Genomic DNA, 24,667 nt, shown 5'->3' with positions numbered 1-24,667 from the left:
GGGCGTCATGGAACGACTCAGCTCAGTGTAACTCCTCCACTCTTCACATGTTTTTTCCATGTTCCTTTACTTTGGTCCAAATACCTCCACAGAGATCTGAAGTGAGACTGCTGAGTGAATAATCTGTCTCTGAATGGAACCCATGAGCCTTCAGTTTGATCCAATCATAGTGCTCTCTGTTTTCACCTGCTCATCCTTTCACAGATTAACAGCTGATCACTAACCTCCTTGCTTCCTCTAGAACCTGTGCGCTTCGTGACTAAGCTGCAGGACGTGACCTTCAGGGTGGGACGGCCTCTGAGGCTCCAGGTCACATACACGGGCAGCCAGCACGTGCACGTGACCTGGACCAAAGACGGCAAACCGGTCTGGGCTTCTTATAAGTACAATGTGAAGATGACCAATGACTCCTGCGTGCTGGAGGTGCTGAACAGCGACAGAGAAGAGGCTGCTGGGAGATATTCCTGTGAGATATCTAATCCCTGTAGCTCAGCCATCTGTCACGCTCATGTCAGACTAGGTAACTACATCCTAAGAAACTCACTCACTGATTGGTTAGCAGGGTAATGATCATGACTAATGCCACTGTTGCCTCTCTCAGAACCTGTGCGCTTTGTCAAAAAGCTTGAAGACACGTCGTACCGTCTGGGCGAGCCTTTGCGTCTCTCTTGCACGTACACCGGCAGTCAGCAAGTGAACGTCAGCTGGACCAAGGACGGCAAGCCGATCTGGGCTTCGCACAAATACAACGTGAAGACCACGGATAGCTCGTGTGTCTTGGAGGTGCTCAATAGTGACAGAGAGGAAGCAGCCGGAGTCTATTCATGTCAAGTTTCTAACGCAGAGGGTTCAGCCGTCTGTGATGCGTATGTCCTCTGTAAGAGCAAGAAGAAAGGTATCACCGCCACGACTCTCTACAGCGCACACTCACACGAGTCATTAAAGACCTGCTGACACACAAGCACAGAAACACGATGCATCCTACTCCAGAGCAGCTTCAAGTCCTCTGGTTCACCTCCATCAGGGTCAGAAAGGCCACGTGTCTCCTGCAGGGTCAGAGAGGACACGTGTCTCCCGCAGGATGAGAGAGGCCACGTGTCTTCTTGGTGTTGCAGCATCACCTCCTCTGCACACATTTCTTCACACTGTCTCTGTATGAAGGAATGTTCTGTTTGAAAGTGAACCGTGAGGATCAGACACAGAGACAAGATCAGGTCTAGTAATCCCGATGAGCAGAGGACTCTGAAGAGCTGACCCTGGAGTAGGATCCGTCCCCCTTTTCCATACAGACTCATTTGCATTAATATCTGAATAATGTTGAAGCTTCATATTTGCTTTTGCTTGCTTGTCATAACCCTGACCTCTAACCCCATCACTGCTTCTCACAGAGCCCGCACGCTTCATCAGGAAGCTGGAAAACACCACTTTCAGAGTCGGCCAGCCGCTGACGCTTAGGGTCGCTTTCACCGGTAGCCAGCGAGTGAATGTGAGCTGGAGGAAAGACGGGAGAGTGATCTGGGCCTCGTATCAGTACAACGTGAAGACCACAGACTGTAGCTGCGTGCTGGACGTCCTCAACAGCGACAGAGAGGAGGCCAAGGGGAGATACACTTGCGAAATTTCCAACTCAGAAGGCTCTGATACCTGTCACGCTTATGTCAAACTAGGTAACAAGGACCAACTGAAGTGTGCATCCTTCGTTTCCTGCATGAACTCTGTCCTAATGGTAACTTCTAGACCTCAAGCACATAGTTTTTCCACTGCCTGTCGTACCAGGTAATGGTTCCTCCATCACATAGCCTCTCTTTCTGCGCATGTGAACATCCGCAGACTCCTTTGGATTTTGCGCGGTCACACACCTTTTGGTCCCCTGCATGTCAAGCTGATTGGTTTCTGTGACTGACGTCCACGTTGCTTCTCTCAGAGCCCGTACGGTTTGTCAAGAAACTGGAGGACCTGTGCCAAGAGCTGGGGAAACCCCTGAGACTGGAGTGCACGTACAGCGGCAGCCAGAGGGTCCACGTGACCTGGAAGAAGGACGACAAGCTGATCTGGGCTTCGTACCAGTACAACGTTAAAACCACTGACTCCTGCTGCGTGCTGGAGGTCCTGTACAGCGACAGAGCCACAGCAGCCGGGAAGTACACGTGTGACATTTCCAATGCTGAAGGAAGTGCCACGAGTCACGCACACGTTAAATTAGGTAACACGTCATGTAGACCTCTCCACCGCCTGCATCTGGATCCATGTACTAACACTAACAACAAATGTAGTTCTGGTTCCCGTGGTCATGTTCTCATTGGTTCATAACATCTTTACAGTCCTGGTCACGCTCTGTCATTCAGGTCCTGGTCCTGGTCCTGGTCCTAGTCCTGGTCCTGTGTTTTTTGGTTTGAAGGAAACATGTAATGATGTGTCAGAGATCCTCAGGAGAGTTTCATGGCTGGGTCAATAAATACCTGCTAGCTTTTAAAGGCCAAACATGGACAGGTCAAAGTATTCGTTAGTATTCGTTAGCATTCTCTGTCTGTTTGCTTTGTGTTGCAGGTTGTGTCATGTCGTCTCTCGTGCTCTGTCTCTCTGTCTCTCCAAAGGTAGAGGCCCGCTGGCCTTAGGTTTACATGTCCCTACAGTTCCCCGTGCCTGACTTTGTTCCCTCTCTCCCCCACTGACAGAGCGCAAAGTGCCTCCAAACTTCACCAGGAAGCCCTCCGAGTCCATGGTGGACTCTATGGGTAAGACGGTGAAGATGGAGGGTCGGGTGTCTGGCTCTCAGCCTCTGACTATCACCTGGTTCAAGGACAACAACCAGATCTATGCCTCTGACAAATATGATATCAGCTTCAAGAACAACATGGCTGTGCTGTGTGTCAGAGACTCGTCCTCCTATGACAGCGCTGTGTACACCTGCACGGCCACAAACGAGGCTGGAGATGCTTCATGTCAGGTGTCTCTCACCGTCTCAGGTATGTTGCCCTCTCCTCATTATTGATAGAAGGTGTGCTCTAGTGTGTTCATGTAAAGGTGAGCTCACCTTCAGGTAAAACCCAAAGATCAGAGGACCTGATCAAGCTTGGTCTCAGTGCAGCTTTAATCTAATGTCAGGAGATTAGTCTCACTGCGTGCTCAGAAATACAAAGTTAAGGTGAAGCCTGAAGATCAGAGAGCATGAACAAGACCTCCAGAGTTCATCAATGTAAGGCTGAGCTACGAGTCCACATGACACCGCGTGAAGCCTCAGAGTCTCCCTGCTTCCTACTAGGTCCATTCAGTCTCACCTGGTCTCCTCAGGTCAAGTGGGCTGTGAAGGTGAACATGAAACAGTGTTGAGAGCAAAAACAGGTGGAACCATTGGCTTTCATCCCAGAGCCAATCAGCTATCATAGACAGATATTCAGTGTATAAGAATCTATTCATGGTTACCTTCATGAACAGTCAGTGAAGTTAGGTACCTGTTGTCTCTGTTCTAACTCTGCTGGAGCAAAGACTGCAGAGAACCAGCAGTGAAGGCGAGTAAAGCTCAGCTGCTTTTACGTGTTTATCTGGGGCCGGAAACCCTGAAACTCCCTGCAGCCTTGTGGTTTCTTCATCCTGACGCAGATGTATCTATCAAAAACACAGAAGCTGCAGTTTTGCATTAAATTATTATTCCAGCGTCCTGTTGCTGCATACAGTGAAACTGTGATTCCCCTGAGACAGACAGACAGACAGACAGACGGACAGACAGACAGACAGACAGACAGGCAGACAGACAGACAGGCAGACAGGACACCTGCACTGTGACTCTGATTCAGGGCTTTATAAGGCTAACCCAGCGCTCGCTAACGGTAGCTGTAGACATAAAATGGAGTCGGTTTTGAAGGTGTGAAACTCTTCTCAGGCTGAGTTCTCTATGAAGGTTTGTGCTGAAGTCTGCAGCAGACTCTGTTCTGTGTAGCACTGTCTGTGAAGCAGCGTCTGTAGCTGTCTGCTTTTATGCCGTTGCTCCCTCAGAAAGCGGCCAGGCCCCAAAGTTCGACATCCCTCTGGAGCCGGTGACGGTGAACGAGGGCGAGAAGCTGAACATCAAATGCCACGTCACCGGCTCTGCTCCCATGAACATCCAGTGGATGAAGGACAGGAGGGAGCTGAAGTCCAGTGGAAACATCAGAATCACTTTTGTTGGCGGGACAGCCTGTCTGGAGGTCAGCTCTGCATCCAAGAGCGATGGTGGAGATTACCTCTGCAAGGCAAGCAACGACAATGGCAGCAACTTCTGCAAGTCCAGGGTCACTGTGACAGGTGAGCAGGGTCTGGTTCCTGAGTGATATAGAATGTTTACCTGCATCTGATGTTCATCCAGCTGATTATGTTTTAAAGTAGAATCTGATCATCTGATTGACAGGTGTTTTCAAGTTCACAGGACAATGTTTATCATGATGGAGCCAACCTTAGTCCTGTGTGTCTGTAATACTCCTTACTGAGAGTTATTAACACTTTGTATTCATGTATCTGTGCTTTGAGGTGAGTTATGATTTAAACAAGAGGCAGGCAGAACAACAGTTACTAAAATAAGATCCAGTCCAGAGACCCAGACTGAGCTCCTTGGTGTCTTCATCACTTCACTCGTCTCTATGATTCCTTTGTTCAGAAACAGGAGCTAAGCCTGCGCCCACCGAGGCGCCTGCCCCGGCCGCTGCCACCCCGGTCAAGAAGCTCGACAACCTCTTCTTCATCGAGGAGCCCCAGAACATTTCTGTCACCGAGAGTAAGTAACCAAGACTCCTGAGTCCGGACTGTGAGTCCTAAACACAGGAAGGCGTCACCAGGCCCTGAATTCTGTCTGGTTGTTTGAGCTTTAAACTCTGATGTGAACAGCAAAGGGAAGTTTAAGGTGTTTCGTATAGAGACACCTCCACAGAAGCTCTCACATTCAATCATCACATGCAGTTCACGGCTTTCTGTTTGGTGATTGCAGAGGGAACCGCTACGTTCATTGCTAAGATCGGAGGGGACCCCATCCCCAGCGTGAAGTGGATGAAGGGCAAATGGAGGCAGATCACACCTGGTGGTCGTATCTCCATCGAGCACAAGGGCCAGGACGCCAAGATGGAGATCAGAGAGGTGACCAAGTCTGACTCTGGTTCATACAGATGTGTGGCCACCAACAAGCACGGAGAGATCGAGTGCAGTGCTGAGATGGAGGTCAAGAAGAAGGAGGAGATGGAAGGACTTGGAGACATGAGGACGAGGCTGAAGAAGTAAGACGTGCTGGCTGATCTGGTTTCATTGATGTCTCAACCTGTGAACCTTTCTCTTACAGTCTGTGTGATCTCTATCAGGACTCCCTCAAAGCAGAGGAGTCCAAAGAAGGAGGGAGACATTGATATCGTGGAGCTGCTAAGAGGCCACGACCCCAAAGACTACGAGAGGATCCTGACCGAGCACGGAATCCATGACTACCGCGCCATCCTGCAGGCCATCGAGTTCCTGAAGAGGGAGAAGGAGATTGAGACCGGAAAAGTGGTAAGAGAGAGAGAGACACCAACACAGTGGATCTGTGGAGGGAGTCAAAACTTCATGTTGGTCTATGCAAAACTCACGGAGGGAAAGGGACACCACGAGGGACCGCACAGACCCTCCAACCCCCACAAGCATTTAACATCAACATAAATGTTGGGCGGAGGTCAGAGCATCTGAAACTGTTACTGTCGAACTCTTGATTCATCATGTCAGCCTCACAGAGACGGACCAGGAAGTGAGAACTCACAGCTCAACAGGACGGAGCAGAGCTAGCTGTATTTCACAGTTTTGAGTCTCGATGCAAAACTAAACTTTACTTCATATTCTGCCTTTATTGGGGTTTTATTCCTGTCATCATTCCAGCACAGGTTCCTCACTTTGAGAACATAATTATTGATGATAAGCACAGAGTTTGTTTCCCCTGAGCTCACACAGAAATATGCATCACTGTAATGAACGTCACTATCTCTGCTGACCTGTGGTTACCGTTGTCCCACAGGGCGTGGAGCATGGCGGTCGGGTCGCAGAGGAGGACATGGCTCGCCTCATCACACAGCTGGAGGGACGTGTTGGCACAGAGGTAACAGGGTACACTGAATAAACATGGTTACTGCAGGTCAGAGGTCCGGTCCTGGGACAGATGTTCTGGGTCCAGGTCCACATGCTTTATTAGGATAGTCTGTCTGATTTGTTTCTCCGTGCGAACTTCTGTAAAAATGTCCGCACTGACACATGAGGTTAACCATGTCCTGAATCCTCAGCCCGTCTCTGTGCTGGAGGACATCACTGATCAGACAGCAGCTGAGAACCAGAGTGCCACCTTTGAGTGCCGGGTCCGGATCAACTACCCGGAGATCACGCTCACCTGGTACAAAGGCACTCAGAAACTGGACAACAGCGACAAGTACGAGATCAGCAGCGTGGGGGACCGCCATCACCTGAGGATCAAGAACTGCATGGTTAAAGATCAGGGCAACTACCGTGTTGTGTGTGGACCTCACATCTCCAACGCCAAGCTCACCGTCACAGGTAGGAGCAGGTCACTTCCTGTTGTGTGTGACGGACGCCGGTCTGTGCGTCTCTAACATGTCCTTTATTGTATTATCAGGAGCTGCGTTCAGGACAGGTAAGATGTTTGAGTCCAGACTAACCAAACCTGAACTGACCTCTTTGAACCCGCTCTCCTCTGATGACTGTAGTCTGTGTTTGTGAATTTCTTCTTATTCTGTGTCTGACGGATTCAATCAAACAACAAAGACTCCAAACTGGAGCGTTATCCAGATCCCTAACGTGGACTCAGTAAAGAGAGCCATGCTTCATAGTTGTGTCGTATGATGTGAGAGCAGACACTAACACTGCTTATCTGGTTTTAGCAGAACAGATTCAGTTCACTAAAAGCATCCGAAGTATCGAGGTCAATGAACGCCCCGCCGCCACCTTTGAGTGCGAGCTGGCCTTCGACAACGCCACCGTGACGTGGTACAAAGACTCATGGGAGCTCAAAGAGAGCCCCAAATATAACTTCAGGACCGACGGCCGGCGGCACTTTATGACCATCCGCAATGTAACCCCAAAGGACGAAGGTTTGTCATCGAGTGATTTCGGTTTCATGTTTCAGCCTGAACAGATCACTAAGTTTAAGAAAGAGAAACACCTTAAAAAGGAAGAAGAGAGAGACTTAATGATCTTCATCTGCTTCTCTTTTTACATGTCAAAGGTTGAGCTCATGTTTAGAGCTGCTCATGCTCTCCTTTAGAGGAGAAATACATCAGGGTGTCATCGGCTTACAGGGATACTGAACGTAGCTGAGACTGCTGATGATCTGCTCTGATGTTTGTGGATAACAAAACAGTAGAAAGAAAAGCAGATGAACTTTGTTCCCTTTCCTGGTGTGAGCAGTGTTTACTGTGATCTTTACCTGGACAGTAATAATAACCAGTGTCAACGTTCATGTCCCCACCGTCAGGCGTGTACTCTGTTATCGCTCGTATGGAGCCAACCGGAGAAGCTCGAAGCACCGCTGAGCTTTACCTTTCAGGCAAAGGTCGGTACATCTTCACACAGCTGAAGTCTTTGATGGAACACGTAGTCCGCAGAGAGAGTAACGTTTGTACCTTCTCCTTCACAGAGATTGGGTTAGGAAGGGTTCCTCAGGGTGAGTACTTAAAAACTAAACCCTGATGTCATGACGGTAAAACTGAACCAGTGTCCAAAGAGAGTCAAACACTGAACCAGATATATTCAGTTCTTACTGAAGTCTTACTGTCAAACATTAAAGTGTGTTACCTGGACCTGAGCTGAAGTTTTCTCTGACTTCGCCTTCAGATGTTCCTGACTCAGCACTTCATGTCCCAGAAACCTCCTCCATTGTGGTTCGAGGTGAGTCTGGGACTGTTTATCTCACATAAACCAGACAAGAAGTCTTAAATATAAACTCCCTCGTTCATAAATAATCATGAATCATTTCTTTCTCTGGAAGATTCTGCAGAGTTTTATCACTTTGAAGAAAGAACACACGTGAAAGGTACAAACTAATCTGAGGATTCATGACGACTGCGTGAAGAAAGTAATAACGTGACCTCTCCGTGTGCCCATCAGTATTAATACAGACACTCCCCCACCCTAAAGAATAACCTCCATCCTTTCATACTCAATAACCGTGTGACCGTTTGAAACCCTCCTCCCTCCTAATACCGTAGTGATCCAATCACCTTCTTGAAATCTACTTCAAACGTCACTGAAACTAACGTGAAGAGGAGGATCCCAGCAGACGCTCAAAGACTCGTCTCAAGGAGAAGAGACAGAAAACATTTCAGAGTCCCTTAAAGAGTGTCATCATGACACTGATGCCATGGTCTGAGTCTCGTGAGTGTCTGAGCAGATCCTCCTCTGCACGGGGTTCAGGTTTAAAGTAATGAAGCGTGCAAGCTGAAGTCTAACAGCTGGTTATCCTTCAATGATCCGCTGTAGCTTCTCACAGTCTGACGGTGGAGGAGGAGACGCTTTCCGTTCGATACTCCGTCTCAGGTATCAGCACCCGTCTGTTTCTCAAACCTCTCCGTCTGTAAACATCTTTCTCTGTCCATCTTCATGTCCTTTATTTACTGATGTGTATGAGCTGTGAGTCCCGACCTCCTCTTTAGACGGATCAGTAAAGATCTGAGACATGTCAGCCTGTTTCTCTCTAAGTCCACTTTTCTCCTTCTCCAGAGGAGAGAAAGCCGGTGGAAGAGATCATTGAGAGGACTCAAATGGGCAGAGGAGAAGGAGTCCCTGAAGGTACACAGCTTCAGTGTGTTGGCTGTCCGCTGGCTGTACTGTAGAGCTTGTGGCTGCAGGATAGCGACGCTGATGATCAGCTCGCTGCTCTCCGCCATGTTTGTCCGTCCTCTTGGTCCCCTGCTGAACGTTGCTTTAGATGCTTTCCTCCTGCAGAGCTGAAACTCTGTCTTAGACCATCTCTTCGTCTGCTCAGTGTTTTTGTCCCTCTTGCTCAAACGTGTCTCTTGTTTTTTATTTTGCTCCCCTCTTCTGTGCTCTTATTAACCCTCAGCAGAGCTTCCTGTAGCGTAGACAGTGTGTGGATTTGATCCTTCACAGGTTTAATGTGAACTTTCTTCATCTTTCAAGTTTCTGAGGCTTTCAGGAGACCAGGGGACAGAGTCTCTGAGGGTGATTCTGGGCTTCCAGCTCATGACAAAGGTATCTGAAATACCTCTCTGTCCATTTATCTGCCTTTTTTTCTTATTTGTGTCTGTCCATTTCTCTGCCACCTTTCTTATCTGTATCTGTCTGTTTCTCTGCCACCTTTCTTATCTGTATCTGTATGTTTCTCTGCCACCTTTCTTATCTGTATCTGTATGTTTCTCTGCCACCTTTCTTATCTGTGTCTGTCTGTTTCTCTGCCACCTTTCTTATCTGTTTCTGTCTGTTTCTCTGCCACCTTTCTTATCTGTTTCTGTCTGTTTCTCTGCCACCTTTCTTATCTTTGTGTGTCCGTTTCTCTGCCACCTTTCTTATGTGTCTGTCCGTTTCTCTGCCACCTTTCTTACCTGTGTCTGTCTGTTTCTCTGCCACCTTTCTTATCTGTGTCTGTCTGTTTCTCTGCCACCCTTCTTATCTGTGTCTGTCTTTTTCTCTGCAACCTTTCTTATTCGTGTCCATCTGTTTCTCTGCCACCTTTCTTATCCATGTCTGTCTGTTTCTCTGCCACCTTTCTTATCTGTGTTTTTCCGTTTCTCTGTTCACACAGTCTCTTCTTTCCCCGTTTATATCTGTCTCCTCTTTCCTCTTTCATGTCTACTCTGTCCTCGTTCATGTCCTATCTCCCCTCGTTCATGTGTCCTCTTTCCTCGTTCTTACCTGTATCTCTTAAATAAAGATTCTTGATGTCAGATTGTGTCGTGGTCACAAACTAAACCTGATGATCATATTTTAAAGTATCTGATGGGAAGAGACCGCAGGGAGAGGTGACCTTCGCTGCTCCATCTTGGCAGGATGAATCTGCAGCCCCATCAGGTAAACTCCATGACTTCTTCTTCTCTTGTTATAGTGTCAGAGAGTCGACACCGGCTCAAACTCTTATGTCTTCATGATGAACGTTTAAAAATGGATGAACCTTTAACTCTTGATAAGCAACAAAACAAAAATCAGACATGTTTGATTTGTATAAAGATAAACATTCTAATCAATGAGTGAAGAAATGTTTGATATCAGACACGATCACTTTATTTCCTCATATATTTTTTGGATTAAACATGATGGTTTATAAAAAGTGTAAACACAGAACAACAAACAAACAAACAAACAAACATTTTAAAAGATTTGATCATGAAAATTAAAACAGCACACTTTCTGACCATCTTAACCTCAGAGTAATTTCTTACACACGTTAAACTCATCGACACTTTTGATTTTAAATTTACAAGGTTTTAAGATTTCAGTTCATCCTCCACTCTTCACTCTTTGACTCTGTGAACTCTTCCTGTTTTCTTTTCCTCTCGGCCTCAAAGTGTTGTCTGACTTATTCTGTCTCTGCTGTCCTCAGCACGCTTACAATGTGTGACGACATTGTAATCTTGGCTGTCTGTACGTCTGTCTGTCCTTCTGTGTGTACATCTTTACGTCTGTCCGTCCTTCTGTGTTTTTGTCTGTACATGTTTGTGTGTGTACATGTTCCTGTCTGTCTCTACATGTTCCTCCTCTTACCCTCTCTTACCTCCTGAACTCTTGAAGCTGTGTCTCGTGCTCTGTGTTGACTCACAGTCCTATTTCTCTTTTAAACTTGAAGACCCTTCAGTCTTCTTCAGGCCACCTGAGGAGCAGACCGTGACTCTGCCCTCAAAGGTGACTCCTGAACGTTACCCCGCTGAGCCCGCAGAGAGGCCCTTAAAGACTCCTCCTGAGCCTAAGGTAGCACCTCAGAAGACTCTTGAACCTCCAGTGTCAAAGCCGAAGCCTCAGGAAGTGAAAGAAGAAGCTGCCCCGAGAGCAAAAGGTAAAGTAGAACATGCTTTCTTATCACCTGGAAAGACATCCCTCTAACACCATGTCTTTCTTCATGTTTCATGTTGCTGTGATCTGAAGTCAGAACTGACACTTTGATTTAAAGAGCTTCTTCCTCACTAACCTCTTCAGCTGGATCTTTAAGTTTATGTGATGTGGTGTGTTCAGTACAGCTGTCTTTATAAACTAAGTGAAGGACTGAGCTCACACGGCTCGTCTTAAACCGTCTGTTATAAACGCTGAGACAGTGAAAACTTCAACTCTCTCCAAAGTGCCATCATTAGAAAAAACCAAACCAGAGGAAGCCGCAGTGCCAGAGAGGACTACTCCAGCACCCCCTGAGGACAGGTCCAGGACAGGTACAGGACAGACTCTTTGATGTGTGCTGTTATGTGACTGGTCTTCAGTCACGTGACTGGTCTTCAGTCACTCAGATCGGTCTCTGTTGTGTGTTTCATGTGATCAGTGTGTAGTTCTCTTTTGTGTGAAACACTCGTTAGAGTGGAGGTTGATGTAAATGTCAGTGAGTACCAGCTTAATGAACCTTTACTGTATTCAATGTTCTTTAAAGCAGCAGAACCACAGAGACCTGAGGAACCCCGAGCTGCTCCGGCTAAGGTTCCCTCAGCCCTGGAGCGTCTCCCAGCTGAAGGTATCTGCAGCCTCTTCCTGTCAGACCCTCTTTCACTCGTTCAGAGTGTGATCTCTCTCTACATGTGAGCCTGTTGGTTAAACATTACATCATGTTTTCTTAAGTACAAGATGTTCCCAGACCTGAGGAACCAAAGGTCCGACCCCCCGCTCCAAAGGTTCCCCCTCCAAAGACCCCGGCTGTTCCACCTCCAGGTATTTAAAGATGCTGTCAGCAGGTATCTTTGCTGTGCTCTGTCTGAAGTCTGTCCTCTGCTAATGTTGTCAGTTTGTTATGAGGGTTAGAACCTCAACGTTCTTTCTGTCTACATCTTTGAAAAGCACTCGACAGAGTGCGACCTCACTTTGGGTTCTTTAAATGTGCTGAACGAGATAATCATCTTGTACAATGTTCTTCAAAGCTGTCACAGAACCAAAGACACCTGAACCTGGTCCCATGGAGCCAGAAGCTCCCATGTTTATCTCTGACACCAAACCACAAGAACAAAAGAAGGTCCCGGAACAACCAAAGAAGGTCCCCCAAGAACCAAAGAAGGTCCCAGAGGAACCAAAGAAGATCCCGGAAGAACCAAAGAAGATCCCGGAAGAACCAAAGAAGATCCCGGAAGAACCAAAGAAGATCCCGGAAGAACCAAAGAAGGTTCCAGAAACACCAAAGAAGGTTCCAGAAGAATTAAAGAAGGTTCCAGAAACACCAAAGAAGGTCGCTGAAGAACCAAAGAAGGTTCCAGAAACACCAAAGAAGGTTCTAGAAGGACCAAAGAAGCTTCCAGAAACACCCAAGAAGGTTCCGGAAGAACCAAACAAGGTTCCAGAAATGCCAAAGAAGGTCGCTAAAGAATCAAAGAAAGTTCCAGAAACACCAAAGAAGGTTCTAGAAACACCAAAGAAGGTCACTGAGGAACCAAAAAAGGCTCAAGAAACACTAAAGAAGGCTCCAGAAGAACCAAAGAAGGCTCCAGTTGAACACAGAGTGGTTACAGATCTTCCTCTTGAGCCAGAAACACCTAAACCAGTCTCTCGGGCTCCGAAGCCTCATCTTGAAGGTAGATATGTCTGAGGAGTTAATCTTCTTTGAACTAACCCTCAGCCCTCCTGATCTTTAACTCTTCTTGGTTCTTGTTTGAGTTGCTAAAGCTAATCTGTGGATGGTTTTGTCCTGATGTATGTGTCGTCGTGTGTTGATTGTTTGATACATCGTACCTGTAACCAACAGTAAAACAGAGGGAGGTACCACAGACAGGAACAGCACTCACTAAACCACAGCCGGAGCCAGGCACACACAACAAAGGTACGCATGAACTCACAAATGTTTCTCAGGTTCTAGAAAAGTCGGCACACATTTCAGGAGTCTCCTGACTATCTGCATTTATTTGTTCTTAAAACCAGATCAAGATAATCTATCAGGAATAGTCTCAGTCCAGCCTCGGTCTAGAGAGCCGGCTCAGCAGAGAGGTAGGGTTCATCATGTAGATCTGAGAGCGTCACTGCAGAACACACACCACACTGAAGTCTGTCCTTCTGTCTTCTGATAGTTTGTTTGTGTCGTTTTTCTCTTGGTCACCGCTTCATGGTGCAAATCTTCATCTTGGTCCTCTTTTAAAACATGACCCCAGTTCATCTTGAGACCGGTCTTACACCAAGAGCAGAAGTGCTTGAAGACAGAAGAGAGACCTCTCCCAGGACAGATCCACAAGCACAGACCGGTCAGGTAGAAGAAGTGGTCCAGAGGGAGGAGGAGGTCAGGAGGTCTGAGAGAAGAGAGGAGCTCTGGGAGTCAGCAGTAAGAGAAGAGAGAACTTTAGTATCAGACGTAAGACCACAGACCACCAGGGAGGAGGTTTCTTTAAGGTACAGGGAAGACCAGCAGACGGACGGAGCTGAGCCACGAGAAGGAACCGAGCCAGCATTTGTAGGACAGGAGGCTGAAGACCTGGAGGACACAGAACAGCTCGATGAAGATGATTCTCATCCAAAGGACGAAGCAGATGACCAGAGAGAGGACATGTCACTGAGGTCTGTCTCTCCACCTTTAGAGAAACCAGCCCTTCTCCTGTCACTGACAGACCCCATGACTACACCTAAGAGGGTCCGGCCTGCAGGGGAAGAAGTCCGTGGACTCACACCCAAAGACCAGGAGGTAGCTCTCAAGACATCTCATCAAGGACGGACACTCAGTGAGGCTGACGTTCCCTTTGTCTATACCGAGCAGACCGAGATTCCTGAACCATTCACCTCAGTCCGCCACGAAGAACCTGCACATCCGCGTCAGGACCTCTTTGAACCTAAAACATCTTTCAAACCTCAGGAAACCATTGGACCACAGAAGTCCAAAGTCATGGCACAGGTTTATTGTGAGACTCCCTCTGAGCGATCCCTGCATCATACCGAGACTGCTCCCACACCTGAGCCACACCTGCTCCCAAAACCAGCTCTGACTCATCCAGTCACTCCCAGACCAGAGTGGGTCACCCCTGAAGAGATCCGGTCTCCAACAGTCACCGCAGGACCTCCAAAAGCCGAGAGAAGAATACCTGACACTCAGAAGAAACCATGTCCTGTGTCTGTGGAAGACCTCATTCCAGCGGGGAGGGAAGGGTCTCCTCCAGATCCAGAACAAAGTCCTTTGACTGAGAACATGGTCCGACTTGTGGAAGAAATGTCCCCATCAGCAGGTTCAGTTCAGTCTCCAGAGAAGACTTCCCCGGCTCCTGCAGAGGACGTTTCCCCAGGCAGAGCCACACGGCTGAAGAAACCTCCCACCAAAGACCAGCTCCCTGCAACCAAAAGGTCGCAAGATCCAGCTCCAAAGAAACCTCTCCTCCCTGAAGAAGAGACTCCTCTGGTGAAGACACCTGCTGCTGTGGGACGGAGAGTCGTCCCCCCCAAAGTGGACGTCTCTGAAGAAGCAGAGACCACCACTGAACCCAGAGCAGATTTAAAGGAGGGAGTTCAGAGGATGGAACAAGGTCTTCATAAAGGTACTTAGTCTTTTCAGAGCCGCATAGGCTCCTGATCGCTGTGAGATCAACCCTCTTTAAACATGTCTTACAAGTCCTGTACTCACTGACGTGAGTCTGACCCACATACCACACTAATCCTCACTCTATAACAGGTAGCTGTGTTCCTCCATGTTCCTCCATGACCCCTTGCAGCGAGGAGCCGTCCTCGCTGTGATAACCGTCATTGTTGTGTTTTTTCTTCATCCCCTCTTCTGCTTGTTTGTGCTGTTTGAGAAGAGTCTCATCTAAACCCTCTTTGTCGTGTCCTGGTTGACCGTGTTGTTGTCTTGGTCTTGATCTTGGTATCCTGTATTCCCAAAGTGTCTCCTCCAGAGGAGAGGAAACCATCTGCCCCAGCAGCAAAGCCTTCCCCTGCTCCTCCTGCTCCTCCTGCTCCTCCTGCAGGTAGTCTGTTCAGTCTGTCCATGACTCACCAGGAGTCAGCCATGTTGTTGTTCTGTGGTCACCTGTTGTTCTTCTGTCCTGTTCTTCTGTCCTGTTCTTCCGTCTCGTGTGTTTTGAGACCTCATGGTTGTTCTCTTTGTGTCACTTGTTTTGTTCTGAGCATGTTCTCTTCTTGGTCGTGATTTTGGCGTCTTGTATTTCCAAAGTATCTCCCCCAGAGGAGAAGAGACAGTCTGCCCCAGCACCCAAGCCTTCAGCGGCCCCTGCACAGAAAGCAGCCTCTCCTGCAGGTAGTCCTCCTTTGCTTTTGTCTGTAACTTCTTGTCTGTGTGTTTCCTCTTCTCTTCTTTCTTTGCTGGATGATCTAAAGGTCATCTGTTCTCTGCTCCCAGTCTTATCTTTGTGTTAGTGCAGTAGTTTGTCTTGGTTGACCATGTTCTGGCCTTGGTCATGATCTTGGCATCTTGTATTCCCAAAGTGTCTCCTCCAGAGGAGAAGAGACCGTCTGCCCCGGCCCCAAAGCCCTCAGCTGCTCCTGCTGGTCCTGCTGGTCCTGCAGACAGCGTTGCTCCTCCTGCAGGTACTCCTGTGCCCTCTCTGTTTTAAAATGTCTGTTCCTGTTTCTCTCTTTACGATGACTGTCAGTCTTTTGTATTCATGTCTCGTCTCTTCACCTTGAACATCTTTAACCTTCTCTGGTTTCATGTCTTGTCCCTTTCACGTCTTCTGCTCTCTTGGTCATGATCTTTGATATCTTTTGCCTCTAAGTGTCCGCTCCCGGAGAAAGGAAACCGTCTCCTCCAACACCAAAGCTTCCGGCAGAGAAAGTTCTGTCTCCAGCAGGTATTCCTTCTGTTTGTTGTGTGATTTCACTTCCTGTTTGAACAAAAACAATCTGTTGTTTTGAATTCTTCCGTTGATTCTGTGTTGTTCAGTATCTCTGTTGTTTCTTGTTAACCACTTCTTTGCCAGTGATTTAATCGAGTTGGCATTCTTTTAGCTCAAGCTGCAGGGATGGAGAAGAAGCCGTCTCCTCCGGCCGACAGGGCTGAGCCTGCAGACCAGGAGATCTATGGCCCTGAAGGTAACTCTGACTCTGTGCTGTCACTGTTTGTCTGCAGCTTCACATCTTCCTCACGTCTTGGAGCAAAGCAGTCCTTTCTTTGTTCAGTGACACACCGTCGCCGTCTAACCCCGTCTCTGTGTGCTGCTCTGATGTAAAGTGAATATGTTCCTCAGTCTTAACACCCTCTTTGTAATGAGGCCATCTCTTGGTGAATCTGGATCTAACTAACCTGGAGCACTTCAAACAAATCAGGTTTCCTTCTGACTTTAGATAGTAGTTATTTCTAAGGCATGCCTCCCCTCCTCCAGGTTCTGTCTCTCTGTCCCTGTTTCTGCTCTCTTGTCTCAGACTGTGTGTCCTGTGCATACTTAGATTGACCTTATCTAAATTCTTACAGACAAGGAGCCGGTCTCAGCGCCCGGGCCAACCAAAGGTATCAAACATTGGCTTCTTATTATGAGGGCTTTAAACACAGATCTGTGTTGTCTCATGTTTCGTGTGCTTTGAGTCCTGTGTCCAATAGAAACCTCATGAAGTCTGTCTCTGTGTCTGAGTTATAAAGTCTGTTCACTGCTCCACCACAGCTCTAAAGCAGAAGGGTAAGGTTCCTGCTCAGGAGACAAAAACACCTGAATCCCCCAAGCTGAAGAGTAAGTTCAGCAGGAAACCCAAAGAGAAGGAACCAGAACCAGAACCAGAGGTCATCAAGCTGAAGCCACTCTCTAAACCAGTGAAACCTCCGGAGTCTGAGAAACAAGTGGAGACTCACAAAGCCGAGGTGACCAGACATCGAGATCCAGAGCTCACAGTTCATGGACTCCACGACAGAGAAGACCGAGAGGTCATTACCCTGGGCAGGACTGAACGGGTCTTCACCGCAGAGGAAGAGACGGTCCAGATCGGCTACTTCGAGGAAGCGGAAAGAGTTGAAATCCAACCAGAGAAAGAGAAAGAAGGATGGACAAGAACTCCAAAACCGCAGAAAGAGGAGGAGCCTGAGAAACCAAATGCAGAGAAGAAGAAAATAACCAAACTGCCAAAGACAGACGAGCAGAAAGAAGCAGTCAAACTGAAACCATTCGAAAAACCAGGGAAACCAGAAGAAGAACCCCAAAAGATCAAACTGAAGAAGGTCCCGACGAAACCCAAAGAGCCTGAGAAGGAGGTGATCACTCAGAGGGTGGAGGTTGTGAGGCACTATGACACCGAGCTGAGCGTCCAGAAGCTGCGGCACAGAGAGGACAGAGAGCTCATCACAGTGAAGAGGACTGAACGAGTCTTTACCGCAGTGGAAGAAACCGCTGAACTGGGCCACATTGAAGAACCTGAACAACCTGAGGCAGAGGACGAGAAGTCCAGGTGGACACGGACCCCGAAGGTCCCAAAAGACGGGGAAGAGGATCCAGATTTAACTAAAAAGAAAATCAAGAAGCTACCAAAGAAAGAGGAGGAGCCAGAGGTGGTGACCCTGAAACCTTTTGAAATACCTCAGAAACCAGCAGAAGCTGAACCTCCGACAGACAAGAACGAGGGCCAAGCAAAGACCGGGACTGAACGCACCCCATACAAGAGAGGGGAGACCCCACAGAGAGACCAACCCGCTGCTGCCGTCAAACACAAGAAGGACGAGGACACCCCCACAAAGACTCTAAAGGTCACTCCTGAGGTCAGGGAAGACCAGAAGGAGACCCCCAAGACGAAAAAGGTCGACAAAGCACCCAAAGAAGAGGAACCTGCTGCTGTCGACAAGATCCGAGGAAAACCCAAAACTGTTCCCACACCAGTCCAGGAAACGGAGCAGGTGGTGTTGAAGCCTTTCACCAAAGAATCCAAATCAAAAAAACCAGATCAAACCCCTGAGGACGGGACAAAGAAGCCTGCAGACTCTAAGGTACTGAGCCAAACCCCACGAGATCTGATTCCTAAAGACCCCAAAGACCAGCAGCTCAAGAAAGTTGAGAAGACAGCAACTCCCAAAAAAGAGGACGAGAAAGCTCCGGAGAAAGAGAAACCTGCTGAGGAACAGAAGGAGCCTGGTCGCCCTGAGAAGAAGGAACCAGGGAGAGAAACCCCGAAATCAGCTGAAATCTTAAAGAAAGGGGTCGAACTGAAGAAGACTCCATCCCCCAGACCCGGCAGGGACAAGGTGGAGGAGGAAAAACCCCGGACACCTTTCGATCAACTGAAGAAGGTCGAACTTAAAAAGACGCCCTCACCAAAACCCAAAGAACCGGAGCCGGTACCTGCTGAGAGGAAACCCAGTGCTGAAAAAGTCAAACGGTCTCCCAAAACTGTTTCCCCCAAAGAATCCCCCGAAGCCGTGACCCTCAGAAAGGTCCCAAAGAAGACCACCCCGGAGGAGTCCCCAGAACCAGAGAAACCCGGGAAAGGCCGGCTCCCCATGGTGAAGGAGGTTTCTCCTGGAGCCGTGCAGATGAAGAAGGTTCCCACTCAGCCCGAGGAGGAGGTGTTCGAAGACGAGGAAGATGAAATGGAGGGCGAAGAAGAGGAGGAGGCCTGGGGCTGGGAGCTGGTCCCCACAGAGGACTGGGAAGGAGAAGGGATGGATGGGGTACGGGAGACTCCGGTGGTCCCTGGAGGCAAACGAGGTGAGACAAAATCCTCATCCTCATCAGGAGTGCCTTCATCCACCTCAGACGACCCATCTCATCTTCATCCCGTTATCATGTGATCCATCCGATCAGCCCAATCATCATCCTCATCCCCTCGTCCTCATCCCCCGGTCCTCATCTCTCCGTCCTTATCCCCCCATCTTCATCTCTCCATCCTCATCAGCCCATCTTCATCACGTTAATCATGTGATCCATCCGATCAGCCCAATCATCATCTTCATCCCCCGTCTTCATCTCTCAGCCTAACGCTCATTTATCATGCATCACTTCAATGTCTGTTTTAAACGTGCCATCTTCAGTGTTCATCTTCATCACTCTTCATCTTCTTCACTCTTCATCTGCTTCACTCTTTATCTTCTTCACTCTTCATGTCATTATTCCTTTGTTTCCTCTGTTCTTCCACCCGTGAGCGTCTCTCTGCTCATCTTGTTGTGTTATCATTGGCAGATTATCTTCATCCTCTTCCTCTTCATCTGTGCTGTTGATGTTTGAGTTAGCATTTTAGCTGTTAGCTTCATCTTGGTTTGCCTCACAGTGATTTCTTACAGAGACATTAACTGTATCATTTCTTGTCCAGATGGAAAGCCATCGGAGGAGGCACCAAAGGGCCGAGGCCGAGGATTTGGGGGTATGGCTCAGTGACCATAGACGTCATATGTACTAACGTTTAATCTTCTCTTCCTGTTTGGTGGTTTTGATCTTTCCACTAAAACTCTGCTTTGTGTCGAGTCTTAAATCTTGAGAGTTTAACGGCAGACGGCTGGATGCTGAGCTCTCAGTAACATCTCAAAACCTGTCGCATGTTTGTGTGTTTGTCAGAATCAGCAGATTTAGAGTCCTGCTGACTGTCCTTCAGTAAACTTCTGTAGTTAGATCTTCAGGCAGAGCTGACGTGAGTTTCTGAGGGATCAGGTTCAGTTGGAGCACTCTGATCTGATATCTGATGTCCAAAGATTGGAGGGACACTCGGCTGTGATGGACCGTAAAGGTTTATGCTCGTCCTCTGAACACATCCCCCAGATGCTCTGCTCAGCTCCTCAGTGTCACAGTTAAAGTCATGTAATGAATAAACAGGCTGAGATCAGGTGTTTACCTTCAGTGAGCTCTGAACCTGTAGGATCAGGTGTTTACCTTCAGTGAGCTCTGAACCTGTAGGATCAGGTGTTTACCTTCAGTGTGCTCTGAACCTGTAGGATCAGGTGTTTACCTTCAGTGAGCTCTGAACCTGTAGGATCAGGTGTTTACCTTCAGAGTGCTCTGACCCTGTAGGATCAGGTGAGTCCTCTCCGTGTTCTGAGCTCCACAGTCCCCTGCTCTTCGTGTCTCCGTGTTGTTCGTCTGGTTTGTCTGTCGTCTTGAATCTTTGAGTTTCGGAGTCTTCAGTGAGTCTGAAGCTCACGTAGAGCGACTGAGCATGCTCCAGTCAGCAGAGTCTTCATGTGTTGAGCTGCTAACACTTCAAACTGTGAGAGAGTATGTGGGCGTGATGATGGATCACTCACGGTAGGTCTAACTCTCCACTCGTACCTCTGAAGCCAGCCTGATGAGTTTCTGTATGTCATGTTACAGCGAGACAAACCCCGTCTCCCGGTGATGGAGGCCGGGGCCGGGGTCAGAGGCCCGGAGGAAAGGGCCCATCACCACCGGAGGAACCCTTCGGAGGATTCAAGCTCAAAGCTGTCCCCCTGAAGTTCATCAAGAAGATCAAGGACATCGTGCTGCAGGAGGCCGAGTCCATCGGCTCCTCTGCCATCTTTGAGTGTGAGGTCTCTCCCTCCACCGCCATCGCCTCATGGATGAAAGACGGCAGCAATCTCCGTGAAGGCCCCAAGCACAAATTCACGTCTGACGGGAAAGATCGCACGCTGCACATCATTGATGTTCAGCTGTCAGACACCGGAGAGTACACCTGTGTGGCCAAGAACGCCGGGAAGGAGATTACATGCATGGCCAAGCTCATCGTGGAAGGTACACACACACACACACACACACACACACACACACACACACACACACACACACACACTGTCACTCACACTCATACCCACACGCTCACACACACACACACACACACACACACACACACACACACACTAAATTTCAAATTTCAAATAGCTTTATTGGCATGAAAGTTAAAACAATATTGCCAAACCATAAACAAAATCACATCAAACAATATATACGATCACTAATGCACACATACACACACACACACACACACACACACACACACACACACACACACACACACACACTTCACAACACTCACAGTATGAACGAAGTGTTGACTGAAGACCAGCTCTCTGTTTTAGTCTGAAGGAACTCTCTCAGGTACCGACACCAATCAGTCGCTCTGAACTCCACTCTGTGTTTACACTCTCTCTCTCTCTCTCTCTCTCTCTCTCTCTCTCTCTCTCTCTCTCTTTCCTTCTCTGTCTGTCTGTCTGTCTGTCTGTCTCTCTCTCTCTCTCTCTCTCTCTCTCTCTCTCTCCCTCTCTCAGAGCTTCCTGTGAAGTGGCTCAAGGAGCTGGAGCCGGAGACGTCCTGTATGAAGGGTCAGCCCATGTATCTGACCTGTGAGCTGAACAAAGAGAGGGACGTGGTCTGGAAGCGTAACGGCGCCGTGATCAAGAAGAAGGCCGGAAAAGTGGCCATCAACATCATCGGCATGCAGCATGCCATCACCATCCAGAACGCCACTGATGAAGATTCCGGCGACTACACATGTGAGGTAGAAGGACAGGAGGACGTCAAAACCACCACTAACGTCAAAGTGATCGGTAAGCGGTCTGCAGATTGCTCGTAGGAGTCACATTTAGATATCTGTGTACACTGACGTCCAATCAGCTCACTGAGTATCTGATCGTCGAGTGTGTAAAAACCTCATCATCCTCCTAAACTAACCCTAGCTCTGACCTTGTGTCCTCAGAGATCATCAAAGACTGGCTGGTGAAGCCTCTGAGGGACCAGCACGTGAAACCGAAGGCCAAGGCCGAATTCAAGGGAGAGCTGTTCAAGGACACGCCCAACTGGAAGTGGTTCAAGGGCGAGAACGAGCTCCCTCCTTCTGACAAGGTGGAGATCACCAAGGACGGAAAGATGGTGACTCTCTCCATCAAGAACTGCCAGCCGGAAGACGTCTCGGACTACACCATTGAGGTGGAGGACCGCAGATACTCAGCCAAACTCACACTGGGAGGTTAGTGTATGAACGCCATCAGAGGAGTGTGAGGAGCATCATTTCAAAGCAGCGTGGAGTCTGAACTGTGTCTCATTTCAGAGCGTGAGGCAGAGATCCTGAAGCCTCTGGCCAGCGTGGAGGTGGTGGAGAAGGAGGAGGCCAAGTTTGACACAGAGATAACTGAGGATGATGTGGCGGGAGAATGGAAACTGAGGGGGCAGGTGCTGCTGAGGTCACCGGTAAGGATTTAAAATCAGGGTTTGAAGCCGTCAGACTCATAGAGACGAAAGCTAGACAATGAGCTAGCTCTGAGCTCAGTTATCTCAGAGTTAGCTCAGCATTAGCTAAGAGTTAGCTCAGAGTTAGCTTAGAGTTAGCTCAGAGTTAGCTCAGAGTTAGCTCAGAGTTAGCTCAGAGTTAGCTTAGAGTAAGCTCAGAGTTAGCTCAAAGTTAGCTCAGAGTTAGCTCAGAGTTAGCTCAGAGTTAGCTTAGAGTTAGCTCAGCGATAGCTCAGAGTTAGCTCAGCGTTAGCTCAGAGCAGAGACTTTCAGAGTAAGAAAAGGAAAGGCAGAAGTGGAGCTGGAGTCTGGTTCTCCTCAGAGAGCGACATGTTTGTGGTTAAAGAGATTCAGATGAAACTCAAAGAATAAACTGGTTCACAGAGAAAGGATCAGACCCTGAGGCATCCCCTGAGGTCTCTCTGTGAGATGGTGTGAGTTCAGGACCAGGATCCAGAGAGATATTCTGAACCTTTTCTGTCTTTCAGACGTGCGACATGAAGTCTGACGGGAGGAAACGTTTCCTCACGCTGAAGAACGTGCAGCTGGATCAGGCTGGTGAAGTGTCCTATCAGGCTCTGAACGCCGTCACCAGCGCCATGCTCACCGTCAAAGGTATGCACCCGTCCCACACACACACACACACACACACACACACACACACACACACACACACTCCTCAGTCTGTTTGCTGTTGTGTGTTGCTGCTTGGTGTCGCTCAGACAGCACAGGACGGCCTGAAGGTAAAGTCTGCTGTGTTCCTGCTTCTAACGGCTGACATGTTCGCACCTCGCAGAGATCCAGATGGGCTTTGTTGACGCTCTGAAAGACGTCTCTGTGCCTGAAAAGAAACAGGCTAAGTTTGAATGCACCGTCACCAAGGAGGTGTCAAAGGTCATGTGGTTCAGGGGGGCGGAGATTGTCACCCCGGGCCCTAAATATGAGATCATGGATGATGGGAGGAAACACATGCTGATCATAAACACCTGTGAGTTTGAGGATGAGGCTCAGTACAGCATCGAGGTGCTAGGTCAGAGGTGCAGCGCTCAGCTGGCCGTGGAAGGTAAGTGTTTGGTGTGACAGCAGCCTTCATGTGTCCTCCCTGTTTGTTGCTGTCTGCTGGAGACAAACTGTCTGTGTGCACTGACTCCATGTTCACAGGCATGAGGCTGAAGTACATTCAGCAGCTTCAGGACCAAACCGTGAAAGAAGGTAAAACGGCTCGCTTTGAGCTCGAGCTGACGCACGAAAACGTGCCCGTGGTTTGGTACCGCAACGAAGTGAAGCTCCATGTGAGCCGCACGGTGCTCATACAGGTGGAAGGAAAGAGACACACTTTAGAAATGAGGAGTCTGTCTCTAGACGATACCTGCCAGCTAAAGGCAGAGGCCAAGGGAATGTACTCCATGGCAAAACTGACGGTCATAGGTAAACACAAACACACCTTCTTCTTCTTCTACCTGTCTGTTTTGATCTGTCCTCTTTGACACACCTGTTCATCTCTTTATATAAATAAGACTTTAAATCTCTTTATATAAATGTATAATCTTATATCAGCTCTCTGTCGACTGACTCTGCTGTAAGTTAAACACACGAGAGGCATTCAGGAGTGCTCTGCTTCATTACAACTTTTCAAACTCTCCTTGAAGCTTTCATTTAATTTAGATGATGAAATAATGAAGTAATGAAATAATGAAATAGTTGCATTTCATTGATCTGGTCTGACTCATAAGTTACTGATAAAGTCCGGTGATGTTTGGAGTTTCCTCAGTCTGAGATATGGTCCCCTCGGGTCTTTGTGTCCTGAGATTCAGAGTCTGAGTTTTGATGAAGCAGACGGATCTCTCTGTAACTGTTTGCTCAGGTTTGGGCTCCTCCCAGTCTCCTCTCTGACAAGCTGCTCGAGTGATCTCTGCAACTGTGTCTGACTTCCTGTCCCCCGCTATGTTTCAGAGGGCGACGCTGTGTTCGTGGTGAAGCTGCAGGACTACACGGCCACAGAGAAGGAGGAGGTGACTCTAGACTGTGAACTGAGCAAAGACGTCCCCGTTGTCTGGTACCACGAAGAGAAGGAGATCGTCTCCTCCAAGGTGGTGGTGATGAAGTCGGAGGGCACGCGCAGGTCTCTGGTCCTGAAGAAGGTGGAGCAGAACAATAAAGGGAAATACGCATGTGACTGCGGGACGGACAAGACCACCGCCAACATCAACATTGAAGGTAAACCAGGATGCAGAGCGGGGTCATTCAGGTCACCCGAGGAGGACGATCACTGACACACGAGACAACGTTATCATCTAACGGAGAGAACCAGAACGAAGGAGGGAAGGTCTCTGTGGAGATCAAATAATAAACTATAAAAAATATCATCCAAATTATGATCTGAGAACTAGAATCAGATCTTAGATTTATTTTTTAATTCAGCTTGTCGACTTTCTTCTTCTCCA

General features: G+C 48.4%; 1 pseudogene; it reads left to right on the top strand.

Moving 5' to 3' along the window:
• Nucleotides 1-24,667, top strand: part of LOC117820290 — a 186,938-nt pseudogene that overhangs the window by 70,021 nt on the left and 92,250 nt on the right.

Source organism: Notolabrus celidotus, chromosome 10 (assembly GCF_009762535.1).
Source record: "Notolabrus celidotus isolate fNotCel1 chromosome 10, fNotCel1.pri, whole genome shotgun sequence".
Lineage (NCBI taxonomy): Eukaryota > Metazoa > Chordata > Actinopteri > Labriformes > Labridae > Notolabrus > Notolabrus celidotus.
This window is presented reverse-complemented; position numbering and strand designations above follow the sequence as displayed.